This window comes from Arachis duranensis, chromosome 10 (genome assembly GCF_000817695.3).
Source record: "Arachis duranensis cultivar V14167 chromosome 10, aradu.V14167.gnm2.J7QH, whole genome shotgun sequence".
NCBI classification, from domain to species: domain Eukaryota; kingdom Viridiplantae; phylum Streptophyta; class Magnoliopsida; order Fabales; family Fabaceae; genus Arachis; species Arachis duranensis.
The window spans coordinates 97,520,096-97,538,562 of NC_029781.3; positions in this window are offsets into that span (position 1 = coordinate 97,520,096).

Below are 18,467 nucleotides of genomic sequence, written 5' to 3' on the forward strand. Positions count from 1 at the left end.
AACTAATTTAATAATTAAAATGTGTCACATGACACTCTTTTATTAAAATTTAGAAAAAATATTTCCCTCCAAAATTAGTAAACCTTCTTCTTATATTCTCTTATCTACCTCTCTCTTTTTTTTTTCTATTTCCCTCTATTATTCTCACTCTATATATAATTTATAATTTGACAAATCAAAATGTGTCACCAGATATTTTTTATTATACTCTTAACTTTCAAAATTAACAAACTCCGTCTCTCATTCTTCTTCTTTATCTTTCTCTCTTTTCTCTTATTCTTTATTTTTTTTCTACCTTTCTGTTCTATAAAAAATAAAATTAACAACATAATATAATTTAAATAAAAAATATTGTTATATACATATTTTTTGATTTAGTTTTAAATTTTTACTGCTTATCTTTCTAATCTATATTTTTTACTTCTTTTTCTTCAAATATATAACTATCAATATAATTTTTTTATACTAATATCTAATTATATTTATATATATATAGAAAAAAATATTATTTTTAAATAACAAATATAAAAACTAATTAAATATAAAAATATATACATTAAATTCTTTCAAATTTTCAATACGTATAAATTCATGTTAGTAAAAATTAAGTCAACTTACATCATATTAGAATTATCATGAAATTAAAAGTTACAAAAATTATTAGTTAAATTTTATCTCCTAGATAAAATTAGAAGCTACAAGTCAAGTTGATTTTTAATAAAACAAATAAAAGAAGAATTATACATGAAGCATCTATATGACAAGTTTTATTCATCACCTCTGTATAACTAGTCAAGTTTTTATCAGTTTTATAAAATATTACAATTAATACTTAGTTGCATAAAAATTATTATTTTATGATAAAACTTTATTTATAGACTTAAACTCATATACATTAATCATCTCTCTATATAAATGAAAATGTATTGAATTATTAATTTTTTTTTACTTTGTAAATATATTATTAGTAAGTTTAAGAACTAAAAAGATGATAGTATCATTTATACGAGTGAGTGATCATAAAATTAATAAATGATAGGTATTATACTTCCAATCCAAACTAAATAATTTAGTGGAATTGATTTCTATCATTCATACAGTATTTTGAATCACTTGCCACTTGGTAAACGAAGAAGGGTATGGAGTTTACTCTCAAGTGGGTTGAAGAAGTCAAGAACATCATAAATTCGAATCTTTATTAGTATCATTGAATCAGTGGCTACAAAATCTTTATTAGCTCCTAGCTTCTCAGCCACCAACCTTACATAGTGCTTATTAATTTCCCTATGCTCTATGAACTATAAACTATAAATTAGTGTTTGGACCACGTTATAACAGATTTCATGTAGCCTGGTCAGCCTCTATGATATAGAGTAGATATAATTAATAATGGTATTTTCCGTTATAATATGTCATTTTATTTTTATCTAATAGTCTTCGTACGTGAAGCTTTGGTTTAGTTGTGAACATGTTGGCCTCCTAGGGTGTTAATCCGGGTTCGACTCTTTGAATCTTTATTTCTTTTCTTTTCTTTTTTTCGTTCCATTTAAGAATGATTATTGCCCTTCATCAAACAAGATGTTATAAACACTATCATAAAAATCACTTTTAACTATAAATTTTTAGTGATAATAACATAATAATTATTATATATTTTATTTAATTTATATTTTTTAAAAATAATTATATTTTTTGTAATCATTAAAAAAATTTATAGATAATATTATAATTGTTGTTAAAATTTTTTAACAACAAAATATAAGATGACTATCATTTAATTGCTGGTATATTAATAACTATTTTTATTTTTGTTAAAAATAAAATAAATAACTGTTAAAAATATTTTTTTAATAATAAAAAGGTATGTTTATATCATGTATACAATGAAATTTTGGTCTCAAATATTGATAAAGGTGAATATATAGGAATATTAGCTAACTTTTTTAAACATTTATGTGATGGACATATATAAAGAGGAGTGTTTAATGAGATAATTTATGGTCAAATAAAATTTTTATTAGGCTTACACTACACTCATACGTATTTGAAGTGATATAATAGATTAGTTTTTCGTAAGATACACCAACATTGAGCGGCATTGGAGTCTCTCCATAAAAAAATTGGTTATATTCAAATATAACTTACGCTAAAATTAAATTTATTATATATATAGATAAAATGGTTATAACTTTAACTATAAACAATTATAATGATAATTAACTAATTGTAGGTGAGCCGCTATATAACTCGTCTGTCGGTGAATAATTAGAAATTTTCCGTCGAAATGAGTTATATATACTTCGACAGCAAGAGAACAAGAGAGTGGATACATGCAAAAGATATTCCAACGCTCAAGTTAATAAATAATATAAATTCTGTATTGTTGTTGTGTTTTAAATAAATGTCTTACCTCCTTTTTATATTTGGGATGAAGTATTAATAATTATATTTTCGAGTAATTTTTTTTAATGGAGAATAATGATATACGGGAGGATATTTGTTTTGATGTCTGTTATTGATAACCAATTTATAACGTATATAGTCGAATTATAACGTGTCACCGAGTTATAATAGCCATATCATATCTCCAAATTAAACTTGGCGATATTTTGATGAAATAGGTTGAACTTTTATTGATGAGTTATAACTCGACGTTTTGATTTATAGATATGGAACCACCAATTCAACAAATTTTTTGAAAATAAACATAAATGGGAAATGAGAAAATAGATATATTTTTTTTTTGAAAAAAATACAAGAAAATGAAAAAGTCGTGTCATTAAATCAGAATTGAATTACCGTTCTAGTTTCCAATGCAATTAGTGCCGTTGATTTTGGAAGAAACAACGGTCATGATGGATTGGATGGAACTGAAGTGGCTATATTAAATGTGGCATATTTATTTTGGAATGCTAAAGGTTTCATAAATAGAAGTTCACTTTTGTTAAAACGTTTTTGGAAAGAGAGTAAAACATGAATAAAAGAGGTTAATTTCTTTCTTTTTCAATTTGATCTTCATCCTCTTGTCTTTTTCTCTTTGTTTTTTGAAAACGATGGGTAAAAAAAGAGAAAGGAAGTGGCAAAAGATGATGATGATGACTCGTATAAATGGGTCAATGAGGATGTAAAAATCTGCGGGTCTCTTTTTGTGGATAAGGGTAGTGTTGGTGAGATAGAGATATAAAAAAATTGTTAGGGTAGGTTCAGGGGGTTCGGATTGAATTGTCGCCATGTACTAGGGTTGAGCGTGTGTTTCATAGACAAAAAGACTTCGAGTATTTTTTTTCATGCATAGCTGTGTGTTGGAATAACTCCGTGTTAAACTTTCATTCACTTCTTTTGAATGTGATGTTTTAAAACAGTTGAACTATGCACCTTCCCAACTGCGCCCAAATGGTTGGACTTTTTAGAGGTGTTTTAAAATTTTAATAGAGCTTTTAGAGGTAAAACTTTATTAGAGTTGTTCTTTTCCATGTTTCAGGCTAAAGGGGTATGGAAAGGAATTTGGATAAATCTGAACAGCACTTCTGATTTTTCTGTTTTCAAATTGTATAAGCCTTCTTTCAAAGATTTCAAAAAAAATATTTTTGAAAGTAAAATCGGTAGACGAGGATTTTTCTTTTATCTGGATGAACATCTCGGTGAGAAATTTCTTCTTTATTGGTGTTCCTAACCTCAGCATATTCTGGGTTCAGAAGTGAGTAGTGCAAAAAACGAGTGTATAATTGATTATTTGGTTGAGCATATTGATAGAGAAAATTTGGTTTCTGTTTTTGACTTACTTCCATGGGAAGATAATAAATGTCCGTGGTGAACTATCTTGGTAAGTTTTGTATATAAGGTCTGAAGATGTTATGACTGTTTTATATGACTAACTATATATGTTCTATTTTTTATATAGGTGGAAAATATCCGGGGGTTTCGACTGCAAACTTAAAAACTCGTTTCAAGACAAAAAAAATGCGGAAAAGGAGGGTTCGTCATCGAACCCTGGCAAAAGGGATGGAGAAGGGGAGGTTACTCGACCAACTCAAAGGAGAAATAAAGAAGATCATCTTTAAAAAGAGAAAGTCCAACCTTATTGATGTAGACGTGTCTAACGACTTCATGGAAAAAGCAAAAGAGATTCCTTTGGGGGAGCTAGCCACCTTTATGAGTAATCAAGAATAATTGCACGGCTTTGTCGAGGGTGGAGATGGATTCTTGGTGTGGGACAAAAATTTTCCTTTCATGGTTATTGCCGATGAGTCGTTTCAATCATCATCCGATATGACCTTAGTGAATGGGGTCGGAGAAGTGGTTATTGATCAACATTTACAGGTACGTCTTTAGTACTTGTATATAATGAAAAAATAAAGTTCTAGTTATATAATATAACTTTCTATTGTCTGGTATAAGTGCTCGGATTTCGGTTAGCGAGCATTGGTCGGAGTCGGGAGGTGAAGCATAAGAAGCTTTTAGAAAAAAAAAAGACTGATGAATTGACTAGTTTGAAAGAAGATTTAGATTTGAAGAATAGTTTCGTAGCTGATATAAAAAAGAAGTTTCCTGAAAAAGAGGAGGGATTGAAGTCGGTGAAGGACAGTTATGATAAGGAAATACAGTTGTTGAAGAAAAAAAAAATGATCTTTCTAATATGAAAAATCAAATGATTGAAGTTACTGTGAAACTTAAAAATTTGGAGAACAATAGGCAAATTGAAATTTTGGATGCCTATGTTGATGGATTTGAATGGGAGGTGATGCAGACCAAGTTTTTTGTTCCTGACCAAGATTTGTCCCAAATGGATCCGGGTAAAGTTGTCTGTGAAAAAAATCTAGTAGATGATGATGAGGTTGCCGAAGAAGAGGATGAAAACCTGACAGATTGATTTTAAGTTTGTGTTCATATATTTTGTAGTGTTTTGTATGGAACTTGTGATTATTTTGATCTTTGACTGATGCCAAGTTTTCTTGGCTTTATGTAATAGTTAATTGTTTTGCTTTTGTTATTCTGAAGACAATGATTTGTCGTATGAGATGTAAAAACTATTAATAATCGATCTTGTGATATATATTTGCATTATTGATAGATAATATTTGATGATTAGATATATTTGTGGTGTCATTGTCATTTAGAATGACTAATGAGATTGTAAATGAAATTTTTTGAAGTTTGATTGAGTTTGCCAATAGTTCAGTATAGTTCTTTTTGATGAATTTGTATAATCTTTAAAGATAATCACATCAATTTTTGTGACCATGTTATGATTGATAGGTGTCATATTGGTAATTTGATATGATAAAAATTTTATTTTAGATACATTCCTAAAAAGGTTACTACAAATGGGTAAAGTTGTGATGTTTATTGAGCATTTGATTGAAGGAATTAGTTGTATGTGAATTACATACTAGTTATAATTTGCGTTTGATAGTCATAAGTCAGATTAACAAAGTCGTTTGAAACGAAAACAATTAATCAATAAGACGGCTTTCGTAAACATAATAGATTGTTATTTGACCCTTGTTTTCAAAGGTGCAGGTAGGCATGTCTCATTAAAACCTCTCCAAGTAAAATCTTTTTTGGAAAAAATCTTGTAAGTTGAAAAAAGAGTACAAGCATGTTCCTGTCTTTTAGCTGTAATATTGTTTTAAAGAGGAGATATTCTAAGTATTAGGTAAAATTGTACCATCTAGAGATTGGATTTTGTATGCTCAATTTCCTAAGACTTCATCAACTCGGAATGGGCCTTCCCATTTGGCTGCAAGTTGTCCATGAGATGAAGATCGTCTGGCTTGCTCGGTTTTTCTGAGCACCAGGTTGTTAACTTGAAATGAGTGAGGATGGACCTTTTGATTGTATCACTGGGCTATGTTGTGTTGCATTGCTCAGTGGTGAAGAGTGGCTATATCTCGGATTTCTTCTATGGAATCCAGATCTAGCTGTCGAGCTTCATGTTGATCTGTTATTTGTGTATGCAATGAGGATTGAGAGATCCCCAAAGGAATCATAAGATATGATCCATATACTAAGCGGAATGGGATTTTCTTGGTGGCAGAATGTATAGTTGTGTTGTATCCTCAAAGAATTTCTAGGATTAACTCGACCCAAAGCCCTTTAGCATCATCCAATTTCTTTCTTAAGGCATGTAAGACGATTTTATTTGCTACTTTAGCTAATCCATTAGTTTGTGGATTTTCAACTGAAGAGAAATGTTGGCAGATCTTTAAATTTTGTAAACAAGATGTAAAGTTATGATCGACAAACTGGCAACCATTGCCAATGATAACATATTGTAGTATACCAAATCTGCATATAACATGCTTCTAAACGAAAGACATCATTTGTTGGGATGTGATATTGGCTAATGGTTGTGCCTCAATCCGTTTAGAGAAATAGTCAATAGCTACAACTAAATTTTACCTGACCTGGTACAATGGAGAATGGAGCGAAAATATTGATTCTCCATTGATAAAAGGGCCAACTTACTTCACAGTTGTGCAATAGCTCGGCTGGGACATGAACTATGGGAGCATATTTTTGGCAATTTGTGCAAATTTTTACCTTTTGATTACAATTATTATGTAAGTTCGGCCAAAAAAAGCCGGCATGAAAAATTTTTGAAGATAGACTCCGAGCTCCTACGTGTGTACTGTGGTGCACGAAATTGTGATCATCAACAATAGCGCCAAAGACTTGGAGCTCTCAAACATGAATCACACTTTGTCACAACTTCGCACAACTAACCAGCAAGTGCACTGGGTCGTCCAAGTAATACCTTACGTGAGTAAGGGTCGATCCCACAGAGATTGTTGGTATGAAGCAAGCTATGGTCATCTTGTAAATCTCAGTTAGGCGGATTCAAATGGTTATAAAGGTTTTCAAAAATAGGGATAAATAAACAGAAAAGAAAGATAGAGATACTTATATAATTCATTGGTGGGAATTTCAGATAAGTGTATGGAGATGCTTTGTCCCTTCTGAATCTCTGCTTTCCTACTGCCTTCCTCCAATAATTCTTACTCCTTTCTATGGCAAGCTGTATGTAGGGCGTCACCGTTCTCAATGGCTACTTCCCATCCTCTCAGTGAAAATGGTCCAAATGCTCTGTCACAGCACGACTAATCATCTATCGGTTCTCGATCATGTCGGAATAGGATCCATTGATCCTTTTGCGTCTGTCACTACGCCCAACACTCGCGAGTTTGAAACTCGTCACAGTCATTCAATCCTTGAATCCTACTCGAAATACCACAGACAAGGTTTAGACTTTCTGGATTCTCAAGAATGCTGCCAATAATTCTAGCTTATACCATGAAGATTCTGATTAAGAAATCCAAGAGATATGCCCTCGATCTAAGGTAGAACAGAAGTGGTTGTCAGGCATGCGTTCATAGGTGAGAATGATGACGAGTGTCACGGATCATCACATTCATCATGTTGAAGTGCAACGAATATCTTAGAATAAGAATAAGCTGAATTGAATAGAAAATAGTAGTAATTGCATTAATACTCGAGGTACAGCAGAGCTCCACACCTTAATCTATGGTGTGTAGAAACTCCACCGTTGAAAATACATAAGTGATAAAGGTCCAGGCATGGCCGAGAGGCCAGCCCCCAAAACCTGATCAATAGTCTCCTAAGATGAACAATCGATTAAAACTGAGACCAAAGATAAGACTCTAATACAATAGTAAAATGTCCTATTTATACTAGACTAGCTACTAGGGTTTACAGAAATAAGTCTAAGTGCAGAAATCCACTTCCGGGGCCTACTTTGGTGTGTGCTTGGGCTGAGCTTAAGCTTTACATGTGCAGAGGCTTCTCTTGGAGTTAAATGCCAAGTTGTAACGTGTTTTTGGCGTTTAACTCTGGTTTGTGACGTGTTTCTGGCGTTTTACTCCAGAATGCAGCATGAAATTGCCGTTGAACGCCAGTTTGCGTCGTCTAAACTCGAACAAAGTATGGACCATTATATATTGCTGGAAATCCCTGGATGTCTACTTTTTAAGGCAGTTGAGAGCGCGCCATTTGGAGTTCTGTAGCTCGAAAAAATCCATCTCGAGTGCAGGGAGGTCAGAATCCAACAGTATCAGCAGTTCTTTGTCAGCCTTCTATCAGATTTTTGCTCAGGTCCCTCAATTTCAGCCAAAAAATACCTAAAATCGCAGAAAAATACACAAACTCATAGTAAAGTCCAGAAATGTGAATTTTACATAAAAACTAATAAAAACATCCCTAAAAGTAGCTAGATCCTACTAAAAACTACCTAAAAACAATGCCAAAAAGCGTATAAATTATCTGCTCATCATACTGCAGATACCTTCGTGTGCCTCCACTAAGGTGAGATCTACCTCCGACCTATTTAAAAATTTTAATAGTGGACGAGTATAACCTTGTCTATATAGGTTATTATTTAATAATGTAAAGAAGGAAGCTTGTCGTTTGAATTTTTTCAAATTATCAATTCCGGATGGAATATTTCCAGTTTTTAGATACTGGATATAGAGCTATCGCTAGTCATGATCCTGGGTGGTGCTTAAAATGTCAATTAAATTGATACTTGGTGTAGCTAAAGTAGATTGTAGAAAATTTGAAGTGTGTGATTGCGTGGTGGCAAGCTGAGACAAAATGTCAGCTCAGTAGTTTTGTTCCTTTGGAATATGATGTATTTCAAATTTTGAAAAAGAAGAAACGAGAGATTTAACAATTTCTAAATATTTTGTTAAAAGAGGGTCTTTGACTTGAAATGATTGATTCACTTATTGTACTACTAATAAAGAGTTACAATGTACCTTTATCTCAGGAATGTTGAGTTCTATTGCTAACCTTAAGCCAGCAATGAGTGCCTCATATTCGGCTTGATTGTTGCTTGCCATGAAAGAGAAACGTAGAAAATGTTCCAGAACAATTTCATTACCATCTTCAAGAAGAATACCAGCCCCATACCCTTGTGCATTAGAGGCACCATCTACATAAAGTGTCCATTCTATGGGTGATAAATCGGAATTAGGAGCAATAAACTCGGCGACAAAGTCCGCAAGATATTGTGATTTGATGGATCTTCGGCTATGATATCTGATATCAAACTCAGACAGCTTGATAGACCATTTTATTAGTCGTCCAGCTAATTCTAGCTTTGTTAGCACTTGTCGGAGTGGTTGGTCAGTCCGAACATTAATGATATAGCTCTGAAAATAAGGTCAGAGACGTCAAGCTGAGAATACCAAAGCTAGGGGGAGCTTTTCTATCTTTGAATAACGAAGCTCTGCGTTTTGCAGGGATTTGCTAACAAAGTAAATAGGATTTTGCACCTTGTTCCTTTATGTAACATGAGCAGAATTAATAGCCCAATCAGTGATAAATAAATAAAGATAAAGTTCCTCCCCAAATTCAAGCTTTTGTAAAATTGGACATTTTGAAAGAATAGTTTTGAGGTTTGAAAAAGCAGATTCACAATCATTATCCCAATTAAAATTATTTTTCTTTTTGAGCATTTGTAAAAAGCAAGAAGACTTAGAAGCTAAACAAGGTAAAAATCTTGATAAGGCAGCAAGTCTTCCTGTTAATCGTTGGACCTCCTTTATTATTTGAGGACTCTTCATTTCCAACACAGCTCGGCATTTGTCAAGATTTTCCTCTATACCTTGGCTTGTAAGCAAAAAAATCGAGAAATTTACTTCCTTGGACACCAAAGGCACATTTTTCGGAGTTTAGTCACATACTGTATTTTCTGATTTGGCTGAAGATTTCCACAATGTCGTCTACGTGAGAGTTGCCAATCTTGGTTTTAGCTACTATGTCATCAACATAGACTTCTATGTTTCGACCAATTTGTTTGGCGAACACCTTATCCATAAGTCATTGATAAGTAGCTCCTGCATTCTTAGGGCTAAAAGGTATAACTTTATAGCAAAAATTATCATATTCAGTTAGGAAGACAATTTTATCTTGATCTGAAGGATGCATCAAGATTTGGTTATAACCAAAACATGCATCTATAAAACTTTAAGTGCCAAAGCCAGATGAATTATTAACTAAAGCATCAATAGATGGTAAGGGATATGCATCTTTGGGCATGCTTTATTTAAATCAATAAAATCAACACACATGCGCCATTTATTATTGTGTTTTTTAAACATAATAATATTGGCTAACCATGTTGTGAACCTGATTTCTCGGATAAAGTAGGCATCGATCAGCTTTTTAGTTTCCTCCAAGGATGCTTGTTGTTTCTCCATATCGAAGTTGTGTTTTTTCTGTGCTATAGGTCTAGCTGATGAGTTTAATGCCAGGTTGTGAGATATTATGGAAAGATCAATGCCGAGAATATCAGCAGGGGTCCCATCGAATAGGTTGGCGTTCTGTTGAAGAAATTGTCTAAGCTTTTCCTTCTCGGCTTCTTGCAAAGCTAAACCTACAAAACTGAACTAATTTGGATCGTTAGTTAAAGAAAATTTTTGTAAATTCTCCATTGGTGTGAGCCGGTCTTGAAGCTTAGCTCTTCGGTCTAACTCGGTTAATGATGGGAGCTCGAGCAAGTTATGGACGGCGTTTACTTGCACATCTATAACTCGGTTGGCCACAGGGAATCTTATACTGACATTATAACAATGTCAAGCTTCACGATGATCACTGTGAATTGTTGCAATAAAGTTGTCCTACACATGAAACTTAACACAAAGATGAATTGTTGACACTATAGCACCAAACTTATTCAGGAAAGGTCGGCCAAGAATTAAGTTATAAGGACTGAAATAATCAACCACAAGGTATTGAATTTCTAGAATTTTTGTTAGATGATTCTCACCAAGTGTGGTCTATAACCACACAGATCCTAAGACAGGTACTCGTTCACCTAAAAACCTACTAAGTCTCCAACGGATGGTTGCAGTCTGTTGTCACTCAACTTCATTTTTTGGAATATGGAGTGGAAAAGAACACTGACACTACTCCTAGGATCTAATAGCACTTTGCAGATAATTAGATCCCCCAATTGAATGGAGATAACGACTGGATCATCTAAATTGATTTCATTTGAATGGAAGTCGGACGGTTTGAAACGTCATCTCTGGAAAATTGGACAGAGGTTGTGGACTATTGAGGGCGCCTTCAACGGCAAGCATAGCTCAGCAGCTACACTTACGAGCCGAGCTTGTAGTTCCACCACCAGCAAAGCCCCCAAATATACAATTAATGATACTTCGAGATTGATTGGGTTGGGCATGAGTTGCTTTGTCCTTGTCGCGAGAATATTGCCCTACAGAAAGTTAGTTGGTTGAATGTGGTGTACGCTTTTGAATGTGACTGCCGATGTATTTTTCTAAATGTCTTTGCCGAGCTAGTCACTCTAGCAAGTCTTTGGCTATGACACACTCATCGGTAGTATGTCCATGTTTTCGGTGAAAGGCACAATACTTTAACTTGTCCACATTCTTTAAATCTTGGAAGTTTTCGGCCTTTCGAGGGGGTTTGATTAGTTTTGCATTCAGTATTTCTTTGATTATTTTCTCCCTTTTGGTGTTGAATTGGGTATAAGAATCGTAACACGGTGTTAACCAGAAGGGTTTCTTATTGTCCCGAACTTTGTTGTCATCCTTATTGGTTTAGCTTTTTTCAGATCTCCGAACTTGGCATAGCTCTTCAATCTCCATTTGATCTTTGATTTTCTTGCAAAACTCAGCCAAGGTTCTGGGTTTGGCTACTGTGATAGCCTCTTGAAATTTTTCTGGACGGAGTCCACTTTTTATATCATGTAGGTGTACCTCTAGGTGGAGGTTTGGAATGCTCATTGCTTCTTTGGTGAAGCAAGTGACATACCCCCTTAAGCTTTCATGTTGTCCTTGCTTGATAGTGTTCAGATAATCAAAGTCATGTAAATGTATGGAAGAAGCAGCGAACTGATCTTCAAATAGCTTGGCGAGCTCCTGAAAGCGTGAAATAGAATCTGCAGGCAAAGATGAAAACTAATCAAGTGCAGGACCGTCTAAAAAAATAGAAAAATAATGACATAAGATAGGATTAAAAGCACCATTTACTATCATCATAGAGCGAAATTTTTCGACGTGTTTCTTCGGATCACCCGTGCCATCATAAGGAGTCGAGTTATTGGTAACACAAAATTCCTAGACAGTTTGAAATTCATGACATCTACCGTGAATGGTCCAACTGCGTTGTCGAATTCGTCTTCATTGTTTTGTTAGTCTCCCTCTGGTTGTTGAGTTTCAGAGTCATGCGTTGGATCAGAATTTTCTTTCTCATCATCTGTTTGTTTGTTGTGATCATCATTATTTTGAATCCGAGCATTGGTTAACTCGGCTATCTGATTTTTCATTCTTTATTTTTCTTCTGCCATGCGCTGATTAGCTTGTTGCAGCTCCGTTATCATCCAAAGAAGCTCGGATGGTGTGGGAGGAGGTTGGTCTGCCATGAGTAGATCTGGAGGTTTTGGTACCTAAAGAAAAAAGGAATTTTGTTTCTGGCCCACGGTGGGCGCCAATTATTTTTGTGAAGGTGGGCCACTGTATAGCTCATCCGTCAGTGAATAACTAGGAGCCTTCTGTCGAGATGAGTTATACTTCGGCAGCAGGAGAAAAAATGGGTGGATACCTGCAAAAGGTACTCCGACGCTCAAGTTAGTGAATGTATAATAAGCTTAGTATTGTTGTTGTGTTTTAAATAAATGTCTTACCTCCCTTTTATATTTGGGATGAAATATCAGTTATACTTTCGAATAATTTGTCTTAATGAAAAATAATAATATATTAGAACATTTCAATATTTATTTTGATGTCTTTTATTGATAACCGATCTATAACGTGTATAGCCAAATTATATCGGCCATATTAATATTACAATGCAATTTGATAAAGATAAAATCTAATTCTAAAATCAAACGCACCCTAATTAAATCCAAACTAATTTTATTCTCTAGTAGCTAAATTATCTAATAATTAAGTTCGTCCACTAAGGGGCTGGACTTTTTCAGTGAATTTTTTCCGTTCACGTGTTTTAGTCATAAACCCTTAGTTAAAGAACAAAAATACTGACTATATTAATCAATTTACCCTAATATTAATGAAAGATGAATCTCGCTAGAGAGTTAATAGAGTATTTATATAATATGTATAATGGACTATTTATTTGGCTTAATATGAGTTAAACAATGAACATCTATGGTAAAATACTATTAATTTCTCAAACACAATACACCCATACTATCTAGAATAACCATTCGGATACCATGGATAATAAACATCTGATATTTTACTGAATCAAACATCCCTATACTCCTATTGTATACATTGTATAAATACTCCATTAGCTCCCTGTATTTTCTCATAAAAGATAAATTCACACACTTGTTTTACATTAAGCAGTATTTTGAGAATTATTTGAAATAGATTTAGTGTTGGCTAAGCTTAGAGGGGATCCAAATGCCTTTGAGTATGCTCCTATCCACTTTTGGGACGATGATGGAGGTTCTAGTAAGAAATAAGTTAACAAAAATTTTAAATAGAGTATATAAATTAAATAAGTAATAATTGAAGTATAAGAGTATTCATAAAATAGATAGTAGGAGGAGTGAGTCATTCTTAGGGATAATTTCTATGATGAATGGTAGTCATCCTTTGTTTGAAGGGGATAATAATTATTTAAGATTGAGGGAGTTATCTCCTGCATGTTGTCTAATCGAAGTAGTGGAGAGGGCCTTCTTGCTTTCTCTTCCCGAGTTGGCCTTGTACGACTCGATTGATTCGTTTAAGACGGAAATGTTTAAGACGGAAATGTTTGGTAATCAAAGAAAATCATTCAAAAACAGTTTTAATTTATTTTATTGGTCGGTGGATTGGACAACCCCCAATCCTAGGTACCCCAATGGATTGGACAACCCCCAATCCTAGGTACACAACACACCCATACACTCCTCACATATTTATCACATTTTTTCCTCAATTGCATCCTCTAGGGTTTGAACCCTAGACCTTGAGGTGGGGAGAGGGGAGAGATTCAGTTTGACTCACTATTTACTGGGTGAGTTTGGGCTGAGTTTGCTGGGCTTACGTAGGAACAAATCAAACAATAATAGTGTGTTTACCGACCAACGAACATATAATCCGTCGTAATAAAAAAAATCCATCAGTAAAATATGAAAAAAATCATGGATAACTAACTTTTTTTTTAATAATTACAAAGTGATACGAATTCAGTTAATTTGGTTAGAATTAGGGGGCGCAATATGAGAACCAGAATTAAAAAGAATGGTAAGAAGAAAACATAAATGAGGAAAATGATAATGAGTGTCATCTTTCATGGATTTCTGCGGATTTGATACACACTGAGCAGTATACATGATTATAACCGTATGAGTCTCAGTTATCGTTTTCCAAATTCAGAGAAAGAAGCATCCACCATGCATGTATGGATCATATGGCACACAACTGGACCCTTTGGAAAAGCGTTTAGTCCCTTTCCCTTTTTGTCCATATAATAACTCATAACTACACATTTAATTTTTTTAAAGGACTTCTTCTACCATTCTCATTCTCACCACGTTATTCTAACCATATATGTGCAACTTGCATAGTAAAAGTCAGAGTTTAATTGCTATAGCTACGTACACTTTTTTATTTTTTTATTTTTTAATTATTATTACGAAATAGGGTCAAAATGATACTTGAAAATTATAGTCATCGATTTGATTTTCGAAAGATTAAGACCTTGTTAGGATGAATTTCTAAAAAAAAAAAATTTTTGAGTTATTATTTTTTTAAAAGATTTTATGAAAAAGTAAAAGTAATTTTATATTTGGATATCTCATATAAAAAGATCTTTTTATTTATTAATTATATTTGGGTATAACAATATAAAAGTATTTTTTTGTTTATTTATTATATGAAAATATCTTTTTTTAAGGAAAAAATATCTTTTAAAAAAATGTAAATTACAGTTTCTCGAAAACGATGTTTTTTTTATTTTTCTACTGCTATTATTTTTACTACTAAAAATTTGTCAAATACATTAAAAAAAATCTTTTTTCATTGGAAAAAAATATTTTTTTTTATCAAGATAATGGCGCCCAAACAAACCCTAAATCCCTTAAATTGATTAATAAAATATACAATAATAAATCAAATTGATCATTTCACTAATTAAATGATGACATCTTGTAAAATTATTATACAATGTGTATGTCATCATCTAACTAATAGAAGCTTAATAGTTAGAATATCGATTTAATTCTTAAAATCTTTCGATATTACGATTTTAAATGAATCAATCAATTTTATAAAATTTGTACTAAATTTGACAATTTTACTATTTATATCTTGTTATAATTTCATATTTTACGTACTTAATTAACTTTTTCTATTTCACTTGAAATCTCAAATTTCTCTATCTTAAATAGAATGATCATTCAGATTTACTGTTATATATTTTAGAGATTAATTTAAAACATATAATTTCTTGAAAACTAAATTGATTTACTATTTTTACAATTTTTTATTTTTTATAGTATTCTTCAATTTGATAGAACAAAAACTAATTTTTTATAAATTTAAATTTTATTCAAAAAATTATTATTGACTAATAAATTATTATATATACAAAATTAAATTCAAACTCTCAACACTTAAACAAACAAATATCGAACAACCAAATTGGTTATTTTGATAGATAGCCCTTACAAAATATCTAGACACATACAACTAGAGACTAGGGTATATGAGAGCTTACAAAAATAGTTAATAATAACTAAATCACCGAATAAAATAATCCTCATCAAATTAGTAATAATGAAAATAAATCAAATTCTTGTATTTATTATTAAGATACTAATAATGATTTAATTTCCATATATGAATATAATGTAGCGGCCAACCATGTTTGTCTAGTACATAGCTACCTATGCTAACCTTGCTTCAGCTAAAAATATAGCATTTTATTATTAGTAAATATATGCCTCAAATGGGTAATCAACCACCTAATAATTAATGGAGCTATGCTCTAGCATGTTTCTGTGCAAATAAGTACAATGTCGTTTAACTTGTAGGTTTTTCTTTCTCTTATTTTTTCTAATTAGTCGGCAGGGAAAACAGTTACTGCCACACTCTTACACGGAATATACAAATAACCAAATAAAAACAAACACTCTCTTGCAAAATTATCAACTTAGTCTTTTTTCCCTCAATAAAAACAATTATTTTTACATATATAAAAAGAACTGCTATATGAATTCTTTAAGAGTAAATATTAGGCTGTGTTTAGTTTTGGAAATAAAAAAAAATGACACTGAAATAAAATACAAATAACAGAAATATAAACTTTAATATTTTTTATTTTGTTTAATAACAAAGTGAATATAATATAGAATAAATAATAAAAAGTTCCGTTTATCTTTATTTTTTTTCACATAAAACTTAGAAAGAAAAATAAAATGATAGAAAATGTAATTATAAAATATTGATAGTAAAAATAAAAGGAAGGAAGAAAAACATAGATTGTATCTCTGACTAATATTTTTGTACAAAATATACTAATTTAGGTAAATGCTATCCTACCCTCTCTAAAGTAATATGTAAGTTACCTTTTCTCATGTGTTATATTTTAATTGGGTGTTTATTTTAACCTGAGTTACCTTCTCCACTATTTTCTCCCAAGCATCACCGTCTTATTGGTGTTTCATTTTCTCTTCCCAAATCATTGTTTTAGAAAAGGTATTCCAACTCTCTCTTTAATCCTCCTCACTCCTTCATCGTCGTCATTACGCATATCACCGTCTCATTGGTGTCTTGTTTTCTCTTCCCAAATCATTCTTCTAGAAAAAGTATTCCAACTCTCTCTGATTACGTTTATTCCTCCCCATTGTATTCCTTCATCGTCGTTGTTACGCCTCCCAAGTATCACCGTCTCATTAGGTGTATATCTTATTTGACTAATATAATTTTATATTTTTATATCTATTTTTTCATTGTCTATACTTATAAACACACACAATCTTAAAGAATTAGAGGTACTATAAAGTTAATTTTAGTCAACAATAATATAAAAAGTTGCTAAACAAACTCATTATGAAATTTACTAAAAGTATGTTTTTTATTCAGTTTGAATTTTATTTTTTCTTATGTTGAATAATATTTGCTGCAATGTTGGCTCCCACCCAATCCTTTCATTCTTTAAAGCTAATTAATGTATGAATTAATATGTGATAGTGTTACTTTGAAATTTTTTTTCTTATCAATAATGTTAGAGAAACAAAAAAAATAGTCAAAACTTGCTTTATTTAGCATTCATTAATTATTACATGAATGCTAAATAAAACAAGTTCTGATTAATTTTGGATAAATTTTGTTGGTTACCAAATATTTTCATTTTCTTATATATATCCTCTTTTCGTTTCCATTATGTTTATTTTGCCATCATCATAAAAATATATTGGCTCCTTAATAACTAGCTACACTAATCTTGAGAATTTAATAAACAATAATCTTTCATATTTTCTGAAAACTTATTTTCACCAAAAAGACTTGGGAGAACTTTTTAACTCTCGAAATAACATATCCTCAAGTATGATGTGAAGAAAATGTTAATGAAATTAAAGAGGTTGATGGTCAATTAATTAACAAGGTTTGAAAAAAAAAGGTGAAGTGGTAATTAAAGATGGGGAGTAGTGACCATAAGTGGTAATTAACAGGAGAACCTATTTATTTATTTATTTATTTATATTTGAGGAAAAGTAAGAAGTTGATTGTGCTAAAAGTTGATAAGATGTGTAGTATATGTAGGATTGGTAGAGAGGTGAAGTAGTAAATGAAATGGAGCAGTGTCACACTATATTGTTGATTAAAGTTTGTTAGAATGATTATGATTGCTAATTGTCTTTTTCATGAATATCTTTTCATGTAAAGTCAAACCACAAAATCTAATTAAGTTGAAAAGAAAAGCACAAAAAGGGTTTTCTCAATCTTTATTATGCTCATCTCCGGTTTTGATTATAGTTAATTTTAGGGGGTTTTTTCCGGGTTTTCAATAACTCATTTTTGAGCTTTTGTTAACTTAATTAAGTTTTCGAAAAAATATTATTGATTAAAAAGTATTGACAAATAAAAAATATTAAAAAGTTTTTAAAATATTTTATTTAATTTAATAAGTATTTTAAAATCATATTTCTTTATAAAAATCCAGTTGTTAATTTTGAGTATTACCGTTAATGTTGTAAATTTTTAAATTACTGTGAAACATTTTTATATGTTTTAGTTATTTAAATTATTCAAAAAAGTAATTTTTACCTAAGATTTTATATTCGTATTTTATTTTTAAATGTTTAAAACACTTATTAAATTCAATTTCTTAATTAAAAATAGAGAAATACTTGGAGTAGTCAACACTTTTAACAGAAAACAAGGAGGAGTTGACTAGTGTTTATTCAAAGTAAGATAAATAGAAGAAAGAAAAATAATAATAACCTAACATCTTTTTTTTTTTTT